This window comes from Sminthopsis crassicaudata, chromosome 4 (assembly GCF_048593235.1).
Source record: "Sminthopsis crassicaudata isolate SCR6 chromosome 4, ASM4859323v1, whole genome shotgun sequence".
In the NCBI taxonomy this organism is placed as follows: Eukaryota; Metazoa; Chordata; class Mammalia; order Dasyuromorphia; family Dasyuridae; genus Sminthopsis; species Sminthopsis crassicaudata.
This window is the reverse complement of record NC_133620.1, coordinates 374,487,241-374,514,789: the sequence shown is the minus strand read 5'-3', so window position 1 is coordinate 374,514,789 and position 27,549 is coordinate 374,487,241. Positions and strand designations below refer to the sequence as shown.

The 27,549-nt window shown below is 34.2% G+C and overlaps 1 pseudogene; it reads right to left on the bottom strand.

Annotated features, from left to right (window-relative positions):
* Positions 1–1,891: 1,891 nt before the first annotated feature.
* Positions 1,892–26,894, bottom strand: LOC141540833 (olfactory receptor 10R2-like; annotated as a pseudogene).
* Positions 26,895–27,549: the final 655 nt, after the last annotated feature.

Sequence of the window (27,549 nt, the reverse complement as noted above, 5' to 3'; positions counted from 1 at the left end):
CTCGAGCCCCATGTTGGGCGCCAACTGTCCTGTCCACCAGGACTCAGTTATTCGGGGAGTCGAGGGGGACCCATCCTGAAAGAGAAATGGGCGAGAAAGAAGAGCGAGACCAAGCAGATTCTTGTCAAGGTCTCAGTTTATTGCTCTTGGGGTACAGCTAATATAGCAAAAAGCATGAGAAAGAGAAGTAGGGTTGGGCCTGGGAAAGGAGCAGGAGTGATGGAGAAGTAGGGTTGGGCCTGGGAAAGGAATAGGGGATGGCTGGTTCAATGAATAGGAACAGTTCGCGGTTAGGATACAATATTGGAATATTCTATGGTCGGCCGATTCTCAGAACAATTTGTCTGAGGGCAAGGCCCACTTAGGGAGGAGAGACACCTGGGCAGGCCCACTTAGGGGGGAGAGACACCTGGGCCGAAGCCGTTGGCTCTCAACACTGATATATGGCATAAAGTGAAAATTTAAATCAAATTTTTTCCAGTTTCTTCAATAGTTCTTAGAAAATGGATACTTTTTTCCCCAAGTAATTTGTTAAACAGTGGATCATTGATATTAATTTCTTTTGACTTATTCTCATCTAGTCTTTTTTGCTTTTATATTTTTTAATGTGGACCAAATAGTTTTGAAGATTTTTCAATTACACTATTACTATTATTCTTCCTCATTCCTACTTTTCCCCCTATTAGTTCTTTTGAAAATTTAGGTCTTTTGTTTCTCTAAATGAATTTTTGTATTATCTATTGTATTTCTATTTCTACTAAATATTTCCTTCTTTGTTTGAGAAACAAAATACTAAACTTGTAAATTAATCTAGGTAGGATCATCATTTCTATTTTATTTTCATGTAACAATGGGCACTGGTAATCTTCACCCAGTATAGCTTACTTTAATCATCCTTTATTTCATTGAAGAGTGTTTTATACTTGCATCTCTATGGGTCTCAAGGGTATTTTTCTGATGGATTCTCAGATATTGTATTAAATTTTAAAGTTATTTTAAATGAAATTTCTTTTTCTATTCTTTCCTGCTGGATATACAGAGATGCTGTTCATTTTTATCTTTTTGAGTCTTGCATTTTACTGAATTTTTTTGATGATTATTTAAGGCTTTCTTAATAAAATATCTGTCTTCAATAAATATGGATTATAGCTTTTCATTTTATATTTACGATTTTAATATCTTTGCTAATATTGTTGCTCATTACTCTGTTTGTGTATCTTTTTACATGTATGATCCAAGAGAATGTAAGCTCCACGAAGATAGGATCCATATTTTTCCTTGCTTGTTGACTGGTTTGTGTTGTCTTCAAATCTCTAATGCTTAGCATAAATGTGAAAATTTGGATTTAATTAGATTGACTGGCAAGGGAAAGCTGGAAGTGTGTGTGTGTGTGTGTGTGTGTGTGTGTGTGTGTGTGTGTGTGTCTATGAATATCCTCTCCCAAGATGTCTGGTGTCCTAGTTTGTCAGTTTTCCAGTTTTCCAGTAACAGTTAAGCCTATGATGAGAATGCCTTTCAAAGATTATTCCAATTATATTTGTGAAATAATATTTGCCCAGAACCTGTACTCCCTTGAAATAAGGACATGTTTCATCAGAGAGCTAAAATTTAACAATCAGTTCTTAAAAGACCATACTAAGTTCTTTATGAGCTTAGTGTAGGGATTTATGGTTGAACATAATTCTTCCCATATTAGATATGGCAATATGTGGTGAACTTAGTAGGTGGTCAGGAAAAAGAATCCTATACAGGTTTAAGAAGCATCAACACCAGATAATAGCACATGGATGATATCTATGTCTATACTGATAGCTTTTAAAAATTTGTGTACAGTTCTGAAATATCTAAATTATATGTTTTTAGAAGAAAATCCTCCCCAGCTTATCACCTTTCAAATGGCCATCTGAATATCCTTGTTCCTAAGGCTATAAACTAAAGGATTAAGTAAGGGAGTGATGATCGTATAAGTCACTGTCACCAGCCTATCTTTGCTAGATGTGTACTTGGATGAAGGCCTCAAGTAGACAAAAGACACACATCCATAGTGGACCACAACCACTGTGAGGTGGGAGGCACAGGTAGAAAAGGCTTTCTTTTTTCCTTCAGTTGATGGGATCCTCATCATAGTTCTCACAATGAAACCATAGGTGATACAGATGAAAGTCATGGGGACCATGAGTGTCAGCACACACCAAAGAATAGGATCGCCTCATTGATATAGGGGTCCCCACAAGTGAGATGAATGACGGGTGCAATGTCACAGAAGTAGTGATTGACTCTGTTGGAGTTACAGAATGGGAGGCTGAAGACCAAAAATGTACCCACCAATGAAATCACAAAACCTGCTACACCACAAGTAGCTGCCATCAACTTGCATATCCACCAGCTCATGAGGACGGGGTAGCGCAGAGGGTGACAGATGGCAGTAAAGCGATCATAACCCATCACCCCTAACAAAAGGCAGTTGGTGGTTGCAAATCCAAGAAAGAAGAACATTTGAGTGGCACAACTGATGAACAATATTGTCCTGAGCACAGAAAGGAGGTTGAGGAGAATTTTGGGTAGGATGGTAAAGGTATAACAGGTCTCAGAAAAAGAAAGGACACCCAAGAAGAAGTACATCGGGGTATGGAGGCTATGCTCTAGGCGGACTGTGGTGATAATGGTGATGTTTCCACCCAGGATGAGCAGATAGAGGCAGAAAATGATGGCAAAGAGAACAAACTGCATTTCCTGAAGGTCAGAAAATCCCAACAATAGGAATTCTGTGACCATGGTAAGGTTCTCTACAGGAAGCTGCTTCCAGGCAATGACCTAGAATAAGAAGGGGGAGAAAAGTTCAATTCTGTGCACTGAGGCATCTGGGGTTCATTCATTCATTCATTCTGTATAGCCTTAGTAATTTTTTCAACCCTCAATTTCTTCAATAAATATATTGTTACAAGATTAAAAAGGAAGGATGGTTAAAGAAGAGTAACTCAGAATGTGAGGGTAACCAGAACTGTGTTTATGACAGAAATTATTTGAGTTCAGTCAGATGATTTCTGGTCAACTTGTAGAATATGTTCCCAAGAAATCTTCCAAGATTCTAAAAAAGCCTAAATTTACCATCAGAATATCAATTGAAACAATCAAGGATGTTTTAATTTTGAAAGAAGGAAGCTTGCTTATTATTTGGCATTTGAAGTACTAGTATAACTCAAATCTTAGAGGATAACTATTCTATGCTTTTAGGATGGAATACATTTCCTAGTATTTCTGAGAGGTAACCATCAATTTTTTAAAAAGCATTTTCAAAGATCACCATTTCAATGCCTCCAATATAGTCCATTCAATTTTTATAGAGCTCTAAGATGTCAACTGCCAATATAGTCCATTCAATTTTTATAGAGCTCTAAGATTTAGGAAGTTTATTTTTAATTATTTTTAAAAATCTTCCTATAACTTCAAATTATTTCTAATAGTTCTGTCCGTATACTTTTTGTGGTGTTGTCTTTTTTCCTATCTTCCCTATCTTTGTCAAATGTTTTGACATCTATCTGATTTCTAAATCAAGTCCTTAAATCTTCTGCTTGCTTCTTGTGAAACACACCTACCATTTTCTTCAGCATGCCACAGATTTGTGAAGTTATTTTCATCTATTGCCTACACATTAGTATTTTTCAGTCAGGGAAAACAAATCCAACTATACATTAGCGATTTCACTATATTATCCTTTCTCCAATCACTGAGAAAAATATTCATTGGCACCCATCCCATCATGGATCCCTGGGAAGCCCCTTCCTTTTCTTATTTATTCTAGATTAGTACCTTTTAAATTCTAACCATGATATCTTCCCGTCCTAAACCAAGGAGTAATCCCTCATTTCTTTTGGAGTTTCTTTTTGTTAATATTGACAGAATTGTATCAAATAATTTTCAAAATTTCAAATAAATAATATTAATGAGCTCTTTCTAGAAATAGGCTTGAAAACTCCATCTAAGAATAATAATAAATTTCCTTCATCTAGGTAGTGGAGTGAATAGAGTACTGGTCTTGAAGTCAGAAAGGCCTGAGTTCAAATCCATACTCAGAATCTTAACAGCTTTATTACCCTCATTATCTGTTTGCTGTGTCACCTAAATTCTGTTGCTTCAGTTTTCTCAACAATTAAATGTAATATATAACCTATATCAGACCACTATTTTGGGAATAGTGGAGAGTAAGGGAGGGGGGAAAATATGTAACTTAAAATCTTACATAAATAAATGTTAAAAATTATCTTTACATGTAATTAGAAAAATAAAATATTACTGAAAAATTTAAAAACCCAATAAAATGGACATCATAACAGTATCTATATCACAAGGTTGTGATTAAGAAAAAATGAGGTATTTGTAAAGCTTTTAGTACAGTGTCTGACAAATAGTAATTGCTTAATAAATGCTGTTCCCCTTTCTTCCCCATGTAGCAACTATATTGATTTTTCCCAGTCTTTTATTCTTCAATGAATAAAGATTGTATATGTTTAGAAATTCCTAATTGTATATAGTTCATCACCATCTACAATTCCCAAGATCTTCACTGAATCTTTTTCTTGGATGAGGAAAGAAGTCCTACAGAGAATCTGACAGTCCTGAAACTAAATGGAGATGGTAACATCAGGTTACTTATTTTAGACAATGGTTTTAGTTTTACTCTTACTTCATACTGATACCATCTTATCCAAGTATTACTCCACATCTGTCCTACAGTTCAGGTCTGGGATATTCTCTTGACTATCCAGATTTCAAAACAATTTAGGATTTCTAAGAAGACAACAAAATTAAAGAAATAAAAGGAATTAAGCTTCATATAACCAGAGCTAACAATAAAAACAAACAAAAAACCCACCACTAACAAAAACAAAAGAACAATTACAAAAAGAAAGAAAATTGTACTCAACATCACACACGTGATAAGTGGTAGAGCTAAAACTGAAACCTAAGCCTCCCACTCCAAATCTAGCCATCTTTTCTCTGTACTATGCCAGCACTAAATTTTTAAGATTCAGGAAAATGTAAAATAGAAAAGAATTAAATTATTATATTTTTCTTATTCAAGAAAATTTCCCAGAATGTTATAAAAATGAAACAACAAATATACATCTTTCACTTAACTGCCAAAAATGTTTTTGGTCCCCACCTCATCTTTTGATATCCTTATCCCTTTATAATCTATTCACCATCTTTCCCTTGTCCAGTAGTGTATTTTCAGATACTTTCTAGAATCTTGGAATATTAGAATTGAATAAGACCTTAGGGATCTTCTGCATCACTCATTGCCTAAAACATAAATTTCTTCTATTGCAGAATCTAAATGCACACTTTCAGTGGGAAGAATCTCTGTATCCTATAAAACAGAACAATCCATGTTTATTTGGTTCTCTTTGTTAAGAAATTCTTCCTTATATTGAACAAACTTATGTCTGAAATGTCTACCCTTAATTGTTTCTTCTAGGTACAAGCTGTGATAGTATAAACTCTTCCCTATAATAGACATTTAAATAGTTGAAGACATGTATAACCACTCAACTCTACCCTTAACATGCTCTTCTTCTCTAGATTGGAGCTTCTTAAACTTCTACTACTCCTGACCCTTTTTCATCCAATAAATTTTTATATGATCCAAGGTATGTGGGGATATAAAACAGGTAAACAAACATTTGTTTGTATCTATTGATACAATTCTATCTATTGATAATAAATCTTATTTCACAATCCTCACATTCAATTACAAGTCCCCATAGAAGGAATATCTCCAGTTCCTTCTTTCAATATATGGAATAAAAAATATCATAACTGGATTGGACTAGAAACTGACCAAGAATCCCAACAATAATGTCCTACAAATGTATGTATACAAACTATATTAAAGACTTCCAGGGAGGGGGATCTCATTACTTTCTGAGAAATCTCATTATACTGTGCTACAAACCTAATTGTTGGGAAAGTATTTTTAAAAAAATTCATTAAGACTAAATCTGCCTCTTTGCAATTTTCACCCATTTTGCATGCTTTACTCCCTAGACTCAATCAAAACAAGTCTAATCTATTTTCAAACTTCTGCTAATTCTGAAAGAATATTATTTTTGCATGTTGGACTGAATTTATTATACATCTTAATCTGTTGTCTCCATAATGCTGTCTTTTGATATCTGACAATTTTTTTTCCTCATGGAATATGCATCTTCCCTATATATCCCCTGTGAAACTTTCACGGTTTTTCAAGACCCAGTTCTAATGTGACCTCTTCTACAAGGCAATTGGTCAACTCTCTATCAGAGAGGGAATGATCTCTTCCTTCTCTGAACTCCTAAAATACTTTGTTTACACATGTTTTGTATAATTTACTTTTTATTGCTTCATATTGCATATAATCCTTACTTCTAGATTTTAAGCAGCGATTGTGTCTTCTCTTTGTATGTCCAATGGATAGCACTCAGAGATATTGTTAGATCAATTAGTGGATATTTATGTTTTGAAAAGAAGGTCAATACCTTGTCAAAAATGTGGAACAAAATGTTAAAATTTCAGGCAACAAAATATGCAGGAATTTGGTGAGGGCCCCGAATTTGGGGGAGTAGAGACTTTTATAGTATTACTCAAAAACCCACCACAAAAGAAATTCCTAATTTACATACTTACTGGATTTCTTGTTCTTATTTGAGTTGTTTTTTTTTTTCCTGCCTTTTCTCAGTATAATGTTTTCATATTTTCCCAATTGGACACAAGACTTTTTCTCCTGAACTGATCATCTAGAGCATAAGTCAAAGAATAGAACTAAACTCTTTTAGAATATGATGTTTGTCCAGAGCTGTGGTTTTATTGTCATAAAAAAAAAAATGACTTCTCCCAAATACATCAAGTGGTATTCTGCTAGATCTCATTTTGGTAAAATGCCTGGAGGCATTGAGAAGTTAATTGATTTGTCATTAGTAAAATATCCAGAATATATCAGAGTTGAGATCTGAATCCATATCTTCTTGAATCTGAAGCTAGTTCTTTATTTTTTTTTGCAATTCTGCCTCAGTTGATTTGAGTGAACAATGCCATTTTCATTTGCATATTTCTCCAGTATCCAGTATGGATTTATTGAGAGACAAAGATTAGTGATGCTTACACTACATGTCTCACCAAACTGTAATAAGGAAAGGGATAGGAACTATAGGAACTACAGCTGTGATTTCATTGAAATAGATATGTCCTGCATGAAGAAGTAATCATCTCTACCAATATGGATTAGCTCCCTCTCTGCAACATTCTGTCTGGTTTATATTTTTGGACAGTTGCCTAGTATTGGAGATTATGTTGGCCAAGGGTGCCCAAGCCGCTAGCATGAGAAGAAGGACTTCATCTCCAGTCTTCTAGAATCAGAGCTCAACTTTATATCCACTATGCTATGGATGACAATCAGTATGACACAACTCTATAAATACTTTATTATCATATTATTATTATTATTATGGGTTTTCCTTTTCTCACCAATACAAAAAGCTTATTCACATGAGGATGGTTATTATAAGGTGATTCATAAGAATAAATTTCTTTATCAGATTCTATTTATTAATCAGGATTAAGAGTAGCATATATTTTTTTTCCTCATGAGATCCAGAATTGATTATTCTAAATAGCAGTCAGGTATAGTATGAAGATTTACTAAAAGACAGGAAAATGCAATGGAAAGAATGCTGAATCTAGAGCAAGCAGATGAATTTGAATCTAGGTCTGCTTCTTTACTAACTCTGTGACCCTTAAGAAATCTTTAAAACACTCTCTAATTCAGTTTCTCCCTTGCACAAAAAGGTTGCATTACATAATCTCTGTAGTAGCTTCCAATTTTCCAACTCATCCATTCCTTACCTTGTTTGCTATGCAGGATGATGATGTCAATCTAGATGGAAAGAAGCAAAGGCCCTCTTTCCTTGTCTTCCTTATATAATAGATATAAAACACTTTGCATACTGCATGATACATAGTAGGTATTTATTAATTTTTTTTCTTCTTTGATATTTTCTTTCCTTCCTTCCTTCCTTCCTTCCTTCCTTCCTTCCTTCCTTCCTTCCTTCCTTCCTTCCTTCCTTCCTTCCTTCCTTCCTTCCTTCCTTCCTTCCTTCCTTCCTTCCTTCTTTCTTCAATGGCCAGTTCCATATATAAGAGATATATCTTTCTTTTTTTTTCTCTTTTTCTGAGGCTGGAGTTAAGTGACTTGTCCAGGGTCACACAGCTAGGAAGTGTTAAGTGTCTGAGACCAGATTTAAACTCGGGTCCTCCTGAATTCAGGGCTGGTGCTCTATCCACTGTGCCACCTAGCTGCCCCTGAGATATATCTTTCAAAGTAGATTATAAACTCTCTAGAAATAGGGAATAGGTTGTCTATTCCTTTTGTTTCTCCCACTACTACTCTCAATACTGGATAATAAAAATGTCTTACACAGATATAGTACTTAATAGATTTTTTCATAACACTTTTTAATCCATTAACTAATTGGATTCTTGTAACAATCCTACTGGTTTTTACAGCACAAATATTATTTTTCCCAATATATAGATAATGAAATTGAGACCTTAGAGGCACTTGTCTAAGTCATTTGCCAAAGCTTAGAGAGATTCTAATAGGCAGGATCAGCTTCTTGATTCCTAGTTTAATGATTTTTCCTCTTCCATCCCATACTGGAACCAGAGCTATTTGTTGAGTCAGCATGGTCCCACTGAGTCCTATGCCCGAAGAAGGTAAAGTCCATGCTGCTGTTGGATGAATGATGAAATGACTGAGAATCAGGTTGATGTATCAGATATGATCATGATTTCTCTCAGCCCACTGGGCTCCCTTACCTCATCAGTGATCTCATTCTTCATCCTTGATAATGACTTGCTGGGAAATTCATTCCAGGATTTATATAGGAAAGTCAGATCCAAAGACAACAAGGTTTTCTAGATTAAAACATTCATGTTACAAATTTACTTCACCATTATTTTCTTGGACTTTTTTTTTCAATTAAACAATAGAACTCTGAAGCCACTTCCTGACCTGTCCAGCAGGTCTTCAACGTGGGTCAAAAAAAGAAGGACATAGACCGAAATTAAGGCAAAAGCCTGCGGGGGCTAAGACAGCCCGGGGAACAGGATCTAGAGAGAGAGAGAGGGGAGACTACTCAAAGCGAAGGTGAAGCATGTCTCGTTTATTGGGCTTACAGTTACAGAATATATAGGCAGAAAACCGCAATGCCACATATGCATAAGGATTGGGTAGCATGATAGATGAGTCAAATATTTTTGTAACATTTACCAGGTGCAGATTATGAGACGGTTAGGGGCCCAAGGACGGGGTGGAACAATGTAGTTTTGTCTGTTCCATATCAGTTCTGGGAACTGTATGTCTTGACATTTTTCAGAAATCATCAGCCTCAGGGCCGTGGTGACCTGGGTTTGTTCAAGAGGGGGGAAGAGCAAGGGGAAAGGTTGGGGAAGGTTCCTGACAACTTCCCTTTGTCATTAAAGAGGGATGATGAATAGAATTTACATAGTGTATATTAAGTTGAGCATTTCACAGAAGCTTGAATAAAACATTGCTTCTCATAGGAACTTAGGGAGTCTTACTAAAAGAGGCTTGTTTTGAAAAGATGTTTTAAAGATTAGGGAGAAAGTATGCCATAGGAGATTAAGGTCTGACCATGAAGTTATGAATGCCAAGCACCAACTAGAAACCATGAATGCCAACTAGCCATGTGTCAAGGCCAAGTTGCCTAACTTCTCAATGACCTAATTGAATTCCCTAAGATGTGAATTTACAGACCTGTTGCCAATTTGCTTCCATGGAGAGAATTTCCATGATGGGATTTCTCCTAAATTCATGTTAACAACACACACACACACACACATTTAATATGTGAATAATAAAAGTTGTGACTTTTGGCTTAGAAGAGCAATGCAAATACATAAAGGGGTTGCATTAAATTTTTTGGAGAGAAGAGATTGAGTAATAAAAGAGACAATGAGACATTTTGTATGAGAGGAGAAAGAGGATGACGAATGTAATAGATGATAGCATAAGGCTAATAGATATAAGTGCTAGTACGGCTGAGCCAATTAGGTGGATTAGGAGGTGGCCAGCGGTAATATTAGTTGTTAGTCTTACTGCTAAGGCAAGTGGTTGAATAAGCAGGCTAATTGTTTCAATGATGATTAGTAGATGGGGCAAGTAAGATAAAGAGACTTGCAGTTTTCTTCAATAGAAAAGTTTTCAAGGGATGTAAAAAGCTAGGAGTAATTAAAGTGAAGTTGTAAGCTATTTCTATTGGCCATGAAGACTTCACTGTCCAGTTCAACATTGTCAGTTCTGCCCTCCTTCCAAGCTGTTTCTTTATTGCCCCTCTCACTAAGTCTTATACCCATGATCTCCTTGCTTTCCTTTAGCAGCTTGCTTCTGTCTCAGCAACTCACTCCCGCCTCACCAACTGCTTAATTTGTTCCCAGTTCTCACCCATAATCCAATCAAGGAAGTTCAATAGGCACTGGTTTAAGGAAGAGCCATGAAATGAAATGAACAAAACAACTTTAAATCATGAAAATAATTTTTCTATTAGTGGTTGGCAAGTTCTAATACATTAAGGTCCCTAAATCCTTAAGAAACCTATATCTTCACCTTCATTCCTAGAAAATTAACCCCAAGACTTCTAGGTAAACATGTCTTAGGTCCCCACAAATATGTGCACTTGGTTACCATGGATCCTGAGTATGTCTCTCTTTCTGCTCCAGATCACTCTCAAATGAGATTTCCCAAATTGTCCCCACTTTTTAGCTCTTCTATTTTCCCCTGTCACACTCAAAAATCTTATGGCAGAATGAAAGAGACTTAGCTTTTCTGCTGTTGCCCTGTTCTATTCTTCTCACCTTGCATAGCTCCCAACTAGCCACCTCTCCAAGGACATTTTTCTAAGCAATGTCCCAATGAGTATCTTCATTCAGTGTTGTGTTCCTTTTTTTTGTCAACAAGGATCAGTACTGATCCCTATCCCCTAAGGAGTAGTTATGTCACCATAACTCTAGGGAGCCATTAACAACCAGGTCTTTTTTTCCTCTTAATTAGTGACTAGAATTCAATGGGGATTACAAATGATGGAACTATGAATACCCAAGATCTGTGGTCAAATTGGGAAAAGAAGACACTTAGAAGAAAATTTCTTGGCTTCTCATAGGTTTTTTTGGTTCTCACTAGGGAGCTGGCTATTACTGAATACCATGTGTGAAGGCAATAAGTCTGTGCCAATTCCCCCTAGGAACCTAGGAAGTTGGAATCAGATGTGATCAGTTGGAATCTGATCTCACTACAAGCACTGATTATCTGTGTGACCCTTGATTAGTCAATTAACCTCTCTGTATTTCAATTTTCTTTTCTATGTAATTAGGAGTTTGGATTCTATGGCATCAAAGATCCCTCCACTCTCCAAGTATATGAACCTATTGTGCTAGAACTAACAGAATTAACCCCTGAAGAGATGGTAATAACGAGCAAGTTGGCAACAGAGAGAAATGAGACAAATTTGCAAAATAATACCAAAGTTATTGTTCAATCAGGGAGCTAATATATTTTTATATTGAGAACAGGGAGAAGAGGGGAAAACCTCAAAATTAGCTACATAGGTAGCAGCAGACAGATTTTCAAAGTGGGCTCTGACAACCTTTCTAGGTTACTAGTCTTCACAACCTCAGCTTCATCTGAGGATGGAGAGGAGAGGAATAATACTGCATCCAGGAATGCCAATCAAGGCTCACAGGCACACTCATGGAAAAAAGCTTGGATGACATTCAAGGGAAGGCTGTCTTCAGGAAATAAAAGGTTAAGTATTAATGGACCCTAATAATTTCAGACAGAAAGATGCAGTTCTGAACCACCAGAATCAGATATTCTATTCAGTTGATTAGTATATCACAATATGGGGAAGCAGTACTAGATATGGAGTCAGAAATTTTCAGGTCTTAAATAACTTTGACACTAACTAGCTTGCTTGACCCTAAGTTAGCTACCTAAACTTTTAGCTTCAGATTTCTCATCCACAAAATGGGGATAATAATACCTTGCCTATCTCATAATGTTGTGTTGAAAGTAATGTGGGTATATTTGGTTTTATTATCACATAAATATGCTTTTTCATAAGCATTATTCTGATCATCAAGCACTTTTTTTTTTTTTTTTTTGCTTGTGTTGGTGTTCTGGGTTTTTACTTACAAATATCACAAATAGGAGACCAAGCTATCAAAATCCCCATGCATGCCCTCTGGTGTAGTTTATTCATGGTTTTCTTTTATAGTCAAATCTTAGGACAGTACCCAGATGCTTTGTGATCACCCACATTCCACAGTCAGGCCCTCCTCCCCAACTGACCATTTAGGTATCTAGAATCTCTAAAATTCTTTGGATACTTTCTAAAGATAATTTAGAAATCAGATAATCTATTCTATGCCTTAAAAAGAATACTCATTACAATTCCCCTGAAATGTAGTCAATCGAACATGAACTCACAAAGACATATGAGAGTGGAGGAGGGTAGAGAATAAAACCATTACCTCCCAAGAGGAACAATTCTATTTTGGGGCAGTTCTTTGAGGAAGATTTTTCTCCTCCTCTCCCACTCCCTTAAGAGTGTTTTCACCTTTGTATTATGCTACCTGAAATTTGGGCAGCTAGACAATAGAATAAATAGACCACTGGAACTAAAGTCAGGAAGATTCATCTTCCTCTTTCTAAATTCAAATCTGACCTTACACCCCTAGTAGGTATGTGATCCTGGGAAAATCACGTAATCCTGTTTGCCTATTTTTTCATCTGTAAAATGAGCTGGTGAAGGAGCAAACTATTTCACAATCTTTGCTGAGAAAATTCCCAAATGGAATTTCCAAGAGTCTAAATCACAAAAACCTCAAATTTAATCCCCCTTCTTCATAAGATCTAGGAAGCAAAATTTGAAGACTCTCTGCTATGATGTTCTGGGATGACCAGTTATAAATGACTTTGCTATTGTTCTGAGGCCTTCTGTCATTCTAGTTGTTTCAATGTTCTTTCTAAAATGTAGTGTCCAGAATTGAATATATATGCTGCAGCCTAAGTAATTATATACAGCACAACCAATTTTGCTAAAGTTGTTAATTATTTTGAGTAGATTTTTAGTTGCTTTGCTAGCATTGTCTAAGTATATCTTTATATCATCTGCAAAGAATGCTAGTTTTTTCTTTATTGTCTAAACTAATTTGTTCAATTTCTTTTTCTTCTCTTATTGCTAAAACTAACATTTTTAATCCTATATTGAACAAAAATGGTGATAGTGGATAGTCTTGCTTCAACCTTGATCATACCAGGAAGGCTTCTAGTTTTTCCTCATCACATATAATATTAGCTAATGGTTTTAGATAAATAATGCTAATCATTTTAAGCTTCCTGCTCTCTGATTTTTTAATAGGAATGTGTACTATATTTTGTTATAACTGACTTTCCAAGCCACATAGCTAATTATAAACTAAGGTTGCATTTGAACTCAGGTCTTCCTGATTCTAGGCCTAGTGTTATATCCACTGTATTATCTCCTGTTATGTTAAATATCCAAAATTCTAGTTATCTTAAATAACCAAAATTCAATATCCTTAATTTAATATTAATGTAACTTTTTTCTTGCTTTCCTCTGTTTTTTTAATCCCTTTATGACTGATAAAATGAGTATTCCAGTAAATAACTTGACTATTCTTATTTATGTTTTGATTTTAGAGAGAAAATTTCTCTTTTAAAAACTTGAAAAACATTTAAAAATGATATCATCTAACACTTTATCAATGTGATTTAGTCTCTTTCATTTTTGTCACATTTAGATTGGAAATCCTCTTTTTTTCCATAATCAGAACTAATTGTAGTTAAAGGAATACCATATATGTATGAAATATTGGTTTGGCTTATTTGTTAAAAAAAATTTAGCTGTGATGATCTTTAGATTTTTTTTTTTCAGTACAGTCTGAGTTCACTTAAAATTTGTTCCAGGTATCTAATTAAAGTTCTAATAGTTTCAAAGGTATGTTTTTCAGCTGCAGTTTGCAAGTAGCTTAACTATTGGTTCTCTGAATCAGTTCTTCAGTATTGAAACAAGCAGAGACAGGCATGGTAAAGAACATATGAAGGATGTCTCTCCTCCACTACTACTCTGGTTGCCTTTTACCCACTTGATGCTGTCTCTATCTTTCTGGAGTTTAGGACTTCTTAAAAATTTTCCACTCATGACCCCTTTTGGCTAAGAAATTTCATGTGACCTGCTGAGTTTATAGGTTTACTAATAATAAATCATAATTTTACAACCCTAATATTCAGTCAATATGACTCTCTATGGTGTTGCAACCCAAATTAAGAAGCTTTGTTCTAGAAATTGAGCCTCTTTCCACCCTTTTCTATTTCCCAAGATAACTACCAGTCCTGTTCTGCTAAGTCCCTTGGGCCCACTAATGCCTTTATAATAATCATCAGTCATGAACAAAACCACTCTCTCTGATTGGATGAGCAGGAAACTATCAGCTACAGTCCTTCCAGTAAGCTAATAGACTGCTGAATCTTATCATAATTCCTGCTTATTTTTCCTCCTGATCCACCTCCAGGACTTACCATTTGTCCTGAATCTGAACCACCTATAGTTGAATTCATTGAAACTGAATCCTTAATTAAAATATGTAGTCTTTGAGAACAGGGGCTATCAGCTATTCTATGTGTATTCCCTACTCTGAGCTTAGTGTTAGACCCATAATAAGTGCTAAACATACCTTTCCATTCAGTCTTATCTTTTTCTTTCTGAGCATCATTGTTTCCTTTCCCCCCTTTTTAGTTTTGTTTTTATTCATTTATTTTAATAGCAGTTTATTTTTCCAAATACATGCAAAATTTTTTTCAACATTTACCTTGTGTTTTAATTTTTCTCCCTCTCCTACCCCCATCCCAACCTACCAAAGACAGCAAGCAATCTTCTATGTTACATGTACTCACCTATTCTAAATATATTTCCATATTCATCATGATGAACAAAAAGATTGAACTAAAAGAGAAAATTATGAGAAATGGGAAAAAGCAAAAAAATAACACCAAAGATAAAAATACGATACTTTGATCCACATTCAGTCCCCACAGTCCTCTCTCTGATGAAGATGGCTTTCTTTTTCAAAAGTCTATTGGAATTGCCCTGAATTACCTCATTGTTTAAAAGAGCCTAGTCTATCATAGTTGATCATCACACAATCTTATTTTGCTGTGTATAATATTCTCTTGGTTCTTACTCATTTCACTTGGCATCAGTTCTTGCAGCTCTCTCCAGGACTTCCTGAAATCATCCTACTGATCATCTCTTATAGAACAATAATATTCTATAACATTCATATACCATAACTTATTTAGGCATTCCCAACTGAGGGGCATCCACTCACTATACAGTTTCTTGCCAGAATAAAAATATTTATCCATAAGCCAATCTATTTTAGCATCTTCTAAAACAGAGCCTGGCAAATCTAGTGATCTTTGTACTTCAATTCTTGACAATATCTTTAAAGATTTGTTGTATAAATCAAGTTATTTTCCATTTAATTATGGGAAAATTATGTGTATGAGGAGTGAAATTCAATTATTTCTTAGAGCCCTAACAATCTCTCCTATTGTTTGATATGTGAAGAACAAGGTGGAGGGAGAAGGGATGATAAATTGAGATAATAGTGATTGATAAAAGGATCAGAAGGTTATGGTAAGGGATGAGTAGACTCAATTTGAATGAAAGAGATTAAAAGAGAGGAGATATTAATTACAACAAGCAGTTACAATGTTTCAAATCTAAAAAATGGTATGATCATGAGGGAAGGTAAGGTCTAAAATATTACTATGCTGGTATGAAATAGAAGTGCAGTGGGGAAGGAAGTCACCAACCTTAAGGAAATTTATAATGTCTGAATAAGTGGAACAGTGGAAGGCACGATGAAGCAGAAATAGTGATTGCTAAAGCCACGTGCAATAGAATTTAGATTGTAATGTTGTCAGATCTTTGGATTTCATTCATTAAAGTCAAAAGATAAGAAAGTATCTGGAGAATAGAGAAAAGTAGAGACAAAGGAAGGGAGGCTTTGTTTCACTGAAAAGAAGTGCTGATCAAGATGACAAAATAGAGAAAACACTCAGCCAAGTTCTCCCAACATTCCCCTTCAAATAATTTTAAAATAATGCCAACAAAATGTCAGAATGAGACATTATTCCAGTTTAAGACAACATAAAACATTAGGAAAAAAAAACAAATCTGTGTCACAGAAAAAGACCTGAAGCTTATGTGGATGAAATGCCAGTGGTAGGACACAACTGAAGCAGCAACAGCTATAGGAACTCTCAAGTCAGAGATGGAAGATGACCTGGCAACTGGTCAAAAATAAATTATACAGCACCTTTGTGCTAACATTGGACATAAGATCAGAGATTGTTTAGCAACTCCATTGCCTATAAATACTTTGAGGTCTTAGTTAAAGAGTGAAGAGGAACATTCTCAGTACTGAGGGAGTAGAATCCTTGAGGGGCAATATCACTTCCAATCCCAAAGGATCAAGGATTCTGAGGAACAGTATTATTTCTGGTCCAACTAGATGAGAAGTCATAAGGAATAGTATCAATTGAAATCTCAGGATCAAGGATTCTTTCTGAGTAACAACCAGAGTGCAAATCAAGAGAGCAGTGACTATATCTCTTCCACAATCATGTCACCCTGGAAACACTGAAAACTTCCAATCCCCCAGAACTAGCTCTGAAAACAGTAGTGAGAAAAAACCTGAACCTTGTGACAGTGCTCCTATCCATCAAACCAGAAATAGAGCCTAACATCAAAAAATAGTTCCAAATCGAATGTTCAAAAGATGAGCAAACAATAGAGAAAGAACCTGGCCATAAAAATTCAAAGGAAAACAAAGATGTCAAAACAGCTACATGCAAGATAATTATAAATATGTATACAAATATTGGATTTAACACATACTTTTAACATGTTTCACATATTTTGGATTACTTGCCATTTAAGGGAGGGAGTGAGGGGAAGGGAGGGAAATGTGGAATACAAGCTTTTGCAAGGGTCAGTGTTGAAAAATTATTCATGCATATGCTTTGAAATAAAAAGTTTTAATTAAAAAATAACTACATGTAAAGACTCAAAAAAAGATAGGAATTGCACACAAGTCCAATAACAATTTCTGAAAGAAATAAAATGTTATTTTTAAAATCAAATAAGAGCAATATAAGGAAAGTTTGGTAAAGAAACTAAAACAGAAGAAAATCATGAAAATATTATTAACAACATTCTAAAAGAGGTACACAAAAAGAAAATAACATATTAAAAACCAGAAATGGCCACATGGAAAAGAGGTGCAAATGATCAATGAAGAATTGGGCAAATGGGAGTTAATGACTCAATGAAATATGAAGAAATGATAAAGCAAAAGTTAAAAGAATGAGAAAAAAAGAAAATATAAAATATCCATAGGAAAAAGAACTCAGTAGAAAATACATCAAGGAAAGATAATTCAAAAATTTTTGGATTACCTGAAAACCATGAAGAAAGAAAGAGTTTAGACATCATATTTCAAAAATTATCAACAAAAACTAATATTTTAGAACCAGAAGGTAACATAGAAATTGAAAGAATTCACCAATAATAACCTTAAAGAGATCCTAAAAATGAAAACTCTCAGAAATGTTACCATCAAATATGAAAGCTTCAAGGTCAAATAGAAAATGCTTCCAGCAGTCATAAAAAAATAATTGATATACCATGAAGCCACATTCAGTATCAAACAAGAGTTAGTATTTAACCTACATTAAAGGAGTAAGATTGGTATATGATATGCTGGAAGGCAAAAGAATTGGGAATACAACCATAAATAAATACCCAGCAAAGATGAATATAATACCTTAAAGGGAAAATTGATATTTAATGAAATAAAGAATTTTAAAGCATTCTTATTGAAAAGACTAAATAGAACATTTTGAATATAAGAAAAGGATAAAAAGGTAAAAATGAAAGATAAATGATGAAGGACTCAACAATTTTGAACTATTTACCTTACTATATGGGAAGGTACATATATTTCAAGAACTTTAATCATTTGGGGGGCATTTAGAAAGATTTTACATAAAATAATGTGGGAGTGACATATTAGAATTAAAAAAAACAGATGAAAAAGAAGAATCTTCTGGGCGAAGGGTGGAAAAAGGGGAAGAAGGGAAAATGTTATATTACATAAAAGAGGCATTTAAGGAAGAGCTTTTATAGTGAAAGGAAAATGGCAATGGGTAGACAATATTTTAACACATATATATGTATGAATACATACATACATACACGCACTGAACTGATAATAGAACTCATAAAGCAAAGAAGTAGGAGGGGAAGGAAATGAAAAAAATGATTATAAAAGGTTATAAAAGGGAGGGCAAACAAAACAAGACAGTGAACAGAAGCAAAATTGACTTGTCAGGGTGGGGGAAGGGAGACAGGATAAAAAAAGAAAGAGGACAAACAGAAGAAAATAGCTTGAAATGAAATACACAGTTAGTAATCAAAACTGAAAATATGGATGAGATTAATTCATCCATAAAATGGAAGTGTTTAAAGATTATATCAGTAACCAGAATCCAACAATATATTGTTTATAATAGACATACTTGAAACAGGGAAAGATAATATGGAGTTAAAATAAATGGATGGAACAAAATCTGTTATGCTAAGCTGAAGCATCACAAATATAAGTGACATTTAAGATTTCAGACAGAGCAAAAATAAAAAATAAACCAGACAATTAAATAACACAGAGATACATATATAAGTATATTTGCATAGGTATTTATGTCTATACCTATGCACCAAATGACATAGAATTCAAATTTTTAATGAGAAAAGTTAATTGAATTACAGGAGGACATAAACAATAAAATGATACTAATGAGGAACCTCAATTTCTCCTTTAAGAACTATAAAAAGAGAAAGAAATCAAAAAGATAAATAGAATTTCAAAAAACTTAGATATAATGGACATCTGGAGAAAACTAAATGGGAGTAAGAAGTAGTAAAGCTTTTTCTAAGCCATTTATGACACCTTCACAAGAACTGGCCATGTATTAGAACATAAAAACTTCTCAACCAAATGCAGAAAGGCAGAAATATTAAATGCACATTTTTCAAATCATAATGCAATAAAAATTACAAGTTAATTGGAAATGAAATAATATAATCCTGAAAAATGAGTGCACCAAAGAATAAATGGAAACAGTTAATAATTTCACTAAAGAGAATGACAATAGTGAGAAAACATTTCGAAATTTGTGGGATGCAAACAAAGTATATATATATATATATATCTATATATATCTATATATAGATATATATAGATATATATATATATACACACACACACACACACACACACACACACACACACACACACACACACACATATATGGCTTCTGAATCTCCTTGACTGCCTTTTCTGGCTTCTGAATCTCCCGGATTGAATCCTGGTTGAGACTCCTAGCTTATATATGCTCTCTTAAAGGTGTGAATCTTGTAGAACTAGAATAAGTACTAAGTACATGTACTGAACTAGAGAACTGTTAAATATCATGCTAAATAATCATTGTCTCTATCAATTCCACTGACTTAGCACCTTGTTTCAAATTCTAGCACATAACAATATACCAGAATAAGATCAAAATAGATAAATGATCTATGTATAAAAGGTATACATAGCATATTAGGGCCACACTGAAAAACATACATGTCAGATCTATGGATAAGAGAAGAGCTTATAACTAAATGTTAGAGAAATATAGAAAGCAAAATAGATAATTTTGATTATATGACATTAAAATATTTTATACAAGCAAAACTCATGCAATCAAAATTAAAAGAAAAATAAGAAACTAAAGGAAAGTTTTTTTTACAAGTTTCTCTCACAAAAGCCTCATTTTCAACTGTATAGACAAATAAGCCAAATGTACAAATATAAAAACCATTGATAAATGGTTGATAAATGGTCAAAAGACACAAACAATTTTTAGAAGAAATTAAAACTAATAATAGTTTTATATTATATAATAATATAATGTTTATATTATTTATATATAATAATTATATAATGATATAATATAATAATATTATATATTATACAATAATAGCATTAAAAATGGTCTAAAATACAACTGTAGAGAAATGCACATTAAAACAACTCTGAACTTACATGAACTGATGCTAAGTGAAATGAGCAGAACCAGGAGAACATTATATACTTAGACAACAGTACTATATGAGGATCAATTCTGAGGGAAGTGGCTATCTTCAACAATGTGAGGATCCAAGTCAGTTACAATTGATTAGTAATGAATAGAACCAACTGCACCCAGAACACTGGGAAATGAGTGTGGACCACAACATAGCATTTCCACTCTTTCTGTTATTGTTTGTTTGCATTTTTGTTTTTCTTTCCAGATTATTTTTAACCTTTTTTCTAAATCTGATTTTTCTTGTGTAGCAAGACAACTGTATAAATGTATATATATATATATATATATATATATATATATATATACATATGTAATATATATATATATATAAATATATATACATATATTATATTTAACATATACTTTAACATATTTAACATGTACGGGACTACCTGTCATCTAGGGGAGGGGGTGAAGGGAAGGAGGGGAAAAGCTAGAACAGAAGTTTTTGCAAGGGTCAATATTGAAAAATTACCCATGCATATGTTTTGTCAATAAAAAGATATTAAAAAACAATAACAACTGAGATACTTCATACCTGTCAGATTATCTAACAGGATCGAAAAATAAAATGACAAATTCAGGAAAGGATATGGAAAAAATGGGATACAATGTACTACTGATGATTAAAATTATGAACTAGTCCAACCATTCTGAAGAACAATTTAGAATTATGTTCAAAGAGATATTAAACTGCACTTTGACCCAGCAATATCAGTATTATATCTGTATTTCAATGACTTCAAAGAAAAAGGAAAAGAAGTTATTTGTACATAAATATTCATAACGTTTCTTTTCATGATATCAAACAATTATAAAATTAGGAAACTGCTCATCAATTGAGGAATGGCTGAGCAAACTGTCACATATGATTGTGATATAATACTATTGTGCTATAAAAATAAAAAAGCAAAATGATTTCAAAAAAAATTATAGGAACTCATGCAAAGTAAAGTGTATAGAATCAAGAGAACATTGTACACAGTAACATCACTATGGTAAGGATGATTAATTATGAAAGATTTAGCAATTCTGGTCCAGATAATAATCCAAGAAAATTTCAATGAATTCATAACAAAAAATTCTATCCATCTTCTGAAAAAGCATTGGAATTCTGAATGAAGATTAAAGCTTTTTATTACTTTCTTTATTGTTTTTGTTTTATTTGTATTTTCTTTTACAATGTGTCAAATAAAGAAATATGTTTTGCATGGTTTCATATGTATAATTGACATTAAATTACTCAGTTCTCAAAGAAGGGGAAGGCACGGGAAAGAGTGAGAAAATTTGGAACTTGAAATTATAAAATTATTATTTTTAAAAATTAATGTGTTTTGAAAATATTTAACAAAATAAATATAAATAAAAATAATTTAAAAAAAACATTTGATAGAATAAAAAAAGGGAAAGTCCAAAAAGCACTCCTCCCCTGCAGACACTGAGAACACATGAGTTATTCTTAGTGGAACTGATCAAGCTTATCTCTTTTACAACTCCATATATTAGAAAGCATAGAGCATGTGTCTGGGAGTGTCAGTTTCATTGGTCTATGATCTATGCCCATCTATAACTCCATGTATAACTTGCCCATTCAAGTACATTCACTTTATTTCAAAGAACAATGGAACTCACATCATAATCACTTCTGTTTTCCACAAGAGAGGCTTATGTAGATGAAAGAAAACTAGATGAGTTCTAGAAGAGAAATGAAAGGAATTATAAGGTGATTTAGAATCATGAAGGCTTTGGAATTGTGAAAAGAGTCAATAATGACTTGGGTAGAAATTCAAGGAGGGAAAAGAAAAATAGAAGGATTTGAGTGGAAGGAGAAAGATTTAATCATTATGGAACACAGAGCAAATGTTGCAGTAACTTTCAATAAATATGTGACATTTGCCTTTCTGACACATCCAACAATAATCATGTTCCAAGTGTCTTTCTAAGAAGAGAATTGAGAAAAACACCTCTCTTGATTATTAAGGACAATGAAGTATGCACCTTATCCACCACCCCACCCCTCAAAATGGAAAAAGGATTTCTTTTTATGTTTTAATTATTTATTTATAATCTTCATAAATTACAGACTCCTTAAGACCAAATTGCTTATTTTATTTAAATAGAAGCATATTTTATTTAAAAGTAACAGTACTTTCTCATAAAATATTAAAATAATTTAAAATCTATAGTTTAAACTATATTTAAACAACAATGAAGATATTTGAAACATTTTCCACTAATGTGGGAGTTTCCCACAAAAAGGCAATACTATCAATAATCAACTTAAAAGACCACATCACTGGATAAAAATGACTTCCAAGTAATTAAACTCTTCACAACTACTTGCTATCTACTAAGAATTATAATTCTACATAATCCTATATTTTTAACCTGTGTCTTTCATATTTCATTTCAATGATTACATTCTGGCAATGAAAATATACTGGATGTATCCAACATACACTCTTAATTATAATGCCAGTACCATGACAATTGGGCAACATAATAATTGTGAAAATAATAAAAGGAAAGAATCTTTCTTTGGGATACTTTGAAATTAAAAGGCAACTTATTTTGTCTCAATTTTGAAAAAAATTCTCTATTTCATTTCCTACCTTCCCACTTTCTTATTTTTCATTCTTCCAGAATGATAATGTTGTAGCATTTTATTTCAAATTTCACAAATATACATACACATACATATATATTCACCCAATGAATATATTCAGATTATATAAAATGTGTGTATATAAATTCACATGTGTCCAAATGAAACACTTAATTCAACCTTTCATGCAGCCACTTGCTTCTATTATCATATTTTTTTTATCAAAAGGCACTAATATTTAACTCTTTTTTTCTCTTCCTTTATTAAAGCTTTTTTTTGTTTTTCAAAACATATGCGTGGACAATTATTCAGTATTAGCCCTTGGAAAACCCTGTGTTCCAATTTTTCCCATTCTTCCCCCAACCCCTCCCCTAGATGGTAAGTAGTTCAATATATGTTAAACATGGTAGAAATATATGTTAAATCCAACATATGCATGCATATTTTTACAATTATCTTTCTGCACAAGAAAAATCAAGTCAAACTGGACAAAAAGATGAGAAGCAAAATAAAATGCAAGAAAACAACAACAAAAAGAGTGAAAATGCTATGTTGTGGTCCACACTCTCAGTTCCTGCAGTCCTCTTTCTGGGTGTAGATGACTCCCTTCATCACTAAACAATTGGAACTGGTCTGAATCATCTCATTGTTGAAGAGAACTAAGTCCATCAGAATTGATCATTGTATAATCTTGTTGCTATGAATAACGATCTCCTGGTTCTGCTCATTTCACTTAGCATTTCATGTAAGTCCCTCCAGACCTCCCTGAAATCATCTTGCTGGTCATTTCTTACAGAAAAATCATATTTCATAACATTCATATACCATAACTTATTCAGCCATTCTCCAACTGATGGGCATCTATTCAGTTTCCAGTTTCTTGCCACTCACTACAAAAAAGGGCTGCCACAAACATTTTTGCCCATGTGGGTCCCTTTCGCTCCTTTAAGAACCAAGATTTAACTTAAAAGAAAACTTGAGTTTTCTTTTTCTGAAAAGGATTTCAATGAGAAACCAAAAATACAAACATATTCTATAATGTTATTCATGTAAAAGAGAACAAATAGACAGAACATTTGAGAGGAAAGCTCTGAGAGTGAAGTACTTGGGGAGAAACAGATAACTCTGAGGACCTGAAAAGAAATAGTTCCTCAGATAAAAGTACTAAGAGGACCCTAGAGAAAAAAAAATCCCTAGAGGCAAAAGTATTTATTAAAGGCAAAAATGGTTCAGGTGTCTTGTTTCCCAGCAACTAATTTATGTATGACTGTTTTGAGTACTTTGAAGTTAAAAACTGGGCAATTCTGATAACTAGAACTTTCCAATCATATATTAACATGTGGATATGTATATAAATGTATAATATTGAGATGGGATGTAGGGTTCAGGCTCTGAGGGCTGCTAAGCCCTTTTCATCTTTAGATCAATTTATCCAACTCTACCCTGAGGTTCCAAGAAGCTGACACTCTAGTAAACTATTTTGGTAGAGAGATTGGCAGTTGCCAAACCTCAATAAAACTGTTTCAGCAGACAGGTTGAAACACTTTGAGAGTCCCAAACCTATTGGTGAGTTAGGGGGATGTCTAATACAAAGATGTAAAGATTTCCCCTGATGGTATGGAAGGATGAGAAAAATTTATTCCAATGGCTATGAAGACAGCAGAAACAGGAGATGATCTGTAGCCTAAGTCTTATCTCTAACCATGGATCTAAAATCTTAAGAACACAGGAGAGGCAAGATGCCCTACTATGATGAGATCTAAAGCTCTGAGTAGAACCAATTAGTCTCAAAATGCTTCTAAAAATCTAGATAAAAGAATCTAATATCCAGTTTCCTTTGATGCTTTTATCAATTCACATGCACAGGTCTTGTTCTGACAACTCAGTAGGGAAAATTACCAACAAAGGTAGTACTGGAGGGTCCCAAATGGAATCAAAAAAGAGAAGAAAAGTTAGAAAGTCTGTGTTATGTGGTCTCCAGTGAAAAAAGGATTCTAGAAATATCAGGAACTCCACATCTTAGCAAATTTATCCTTCTTCTGTTCTCATACTTTATAACTTTTAGAAGATATAAAAGTGTTCATCTCAGAGTAGCAGCTTCTTTGGTCCAAGTTAAAAGGCTCCTTGATAGGAGTGAGGGAGAAGTAGATGAAGCCTTCTGGTCCATCAGAAGCTATGGGAGAGATGGAATCCATAAGTCTGGCAGGAGACATCCTGAGATTGGGCCCAGTTCTCAGCTTCAAAGAAGAATCCTGCTCTTTTTCTGTAAAGAGGACCAGACAGTAAGGAAAGGAGTTGTGAGGAGGCAGTGGGGAGGAACATCAGAGTGATGGAGTAAAAAGTACTATACTAGGAGGCAGAAGGCATGGTTTTTAGTCTCAGGTGACTTTATCTCTTTGGGATTTATTCTCATTTTCTAGATGTATTTTGGGGGAGAGGAAGAATAATGGAATTCTAAGTTCCCCTTTAGTTCAAAATGCAATGAGTCCTTATGAATTGCTTCCTGATAGTCTAAAGGACTAAAGTCATAGAACAGGAAAGAAGGAGACATCTATCTCTAAAGTCACTGCTCAATGCTCTCATTATATCTATTCCATGTCAAAAACAGAGGGTGCAGAGTCTACAGGATGCATTTACCTGTTTCCTGAAATGATTATAAATTATAACTCTAATTTTTAGGACAAGTAAAACTGGAACAATTACTAATTTTTTCTGAGCCTCAATATTCTCAATTGTAATATAAAGATAATAACACTGTCACTACTCACTTCACAGTGAGAGCTTTAATGGACTTTAGATATAGAAATTATTATTATTGTAATCATAACACTGTCATTTCTAGATCCCAGAATTAGGTATTTGGTATAGAGGTCCTGAGAACCAGCCAGTCCCCTAACTTTATCCTCAGAATAAGAGATAGCAGGAGGCTGAATGTCTCATATAATTCTAATCTTTATGCTTACAATTCTGTTCATATTGGAGAGCAGAGCCTCTAGAAAGGCAGGGGATTGAGACTACTGGATGTTCTCACATAGGGCCTTTCTTCAAATTATTCAACAACTATTGAAGGCTTTGAAGGATTATGGTTAGGGCATCCTCATTTCATTGTCCTGGGAATTTCCATTCTACAGAAATAGAAACTAGGTTTTCTGGTATGACCTTCCACAGATGGAGTCCATGGAACTCCAGGAAGTAGGGGTAGAGTTGTACTCCTTTCTCATCATCTTGTTTGGGATTCATTTGGAAAACAGAACAAAGGGAAGTAGAAACATAGTTCTAGACAAGGAGAGAGGTAGATTTGGGTTATAGTCTTAGCTCTATAACTATGTAACTTCAGGTTAGTCATTTCTTCCCTCTGTGCCTCAATTTCTCTATCTGTAAAAAGAAAGGGGTAAACTAGACAACTTTTTTGATTTGGGACTGTCATTTCTCCCCCTTCTTAAACCCCAGAGTTTCTCAGTGTGTACTGGAGATCTCACAACCCCTTTCAGAGGATCTGAGAGGTTCAAACTATTCTCATAATAATATTAAAATGGTATAATTCTATTATAAAAATTAGTGGAGTTTAATGATATGCACTAGTACATCAGAGAGATAATGTGTTCATGGAGTTGAGCATTCTAGGAGCATTTGCTCCTCAGGCATACCAAAACATAACATAGACACATTCTCTCCAATGCAGTTATGGTAGTCCCAAAAGCAGTGTTTACATTGTATCAAGGATGTCTCTGTTCCCAGACAGCAGACATCATCCATCCAGATCGAGCCTTTCCCAGAGTCAAAATCCTTCCTGGCTCAGGGCTTCTGGGAGAGAGCCTTGCCACAGTTCAACCCCTGGCATACCAAGTCCTCCTTTTTCCCCCAGCCAACATTGCAAACGGAGCCCCCAAAACCTTTGTGGAGAACCTCCAGACAACCTGAACACTCACTTTCTCCATCCACCAGCCTCATGGCAAAGTGTTTGGGGATGAAAGAGAGAAATGAATAAGTAGTGGATGCTGTATACCTAAAGATCTGGAGATATATTTGTGCCCATTTTTCTTTCCCCTACTACATCTTCTTTTTCTTTAATAATATTAGGTTTCAATAACAATGTGATTCTAATTTGACAATTGAAAGAGACCTCAGTGATCATCCAGTCCATGAAAGTAGCTGATATTTATAGACAAATTCATATTCATTGCCTCATTTGATCCCCACAGTCCTCTGGAGTAGCCATAAGCCAGAGATACGATTGATAATTGGAAGAAATGTGAGAAACCATGTTATTTTTAACCCCACCTTTTATGGTGAGGAAACAGACCCAGGAAGTTTAAGGTTCATGCCCTAAATGACATAGATAGTAACTCTGTCCTCTGTTGCCAGACACAGGGCCTATTTCCTCTTTAAAACCTACAGTCTTTCAATATAGGTCAAATATTTTTATCATAATTTTACAAATACTCAACAATGAGCTTTTATAGTTGAATATAGGTTGAATATAGGCTATAATTCAGTCTTGGTACATGTATGATCATGGGCAAATCAGAATGCCTCTGGGAGAACTAATAAGACCTCTCAGGGATGCTAGTTAGCATGGTAGATGGAGCAACGTGTCTAGAATCAA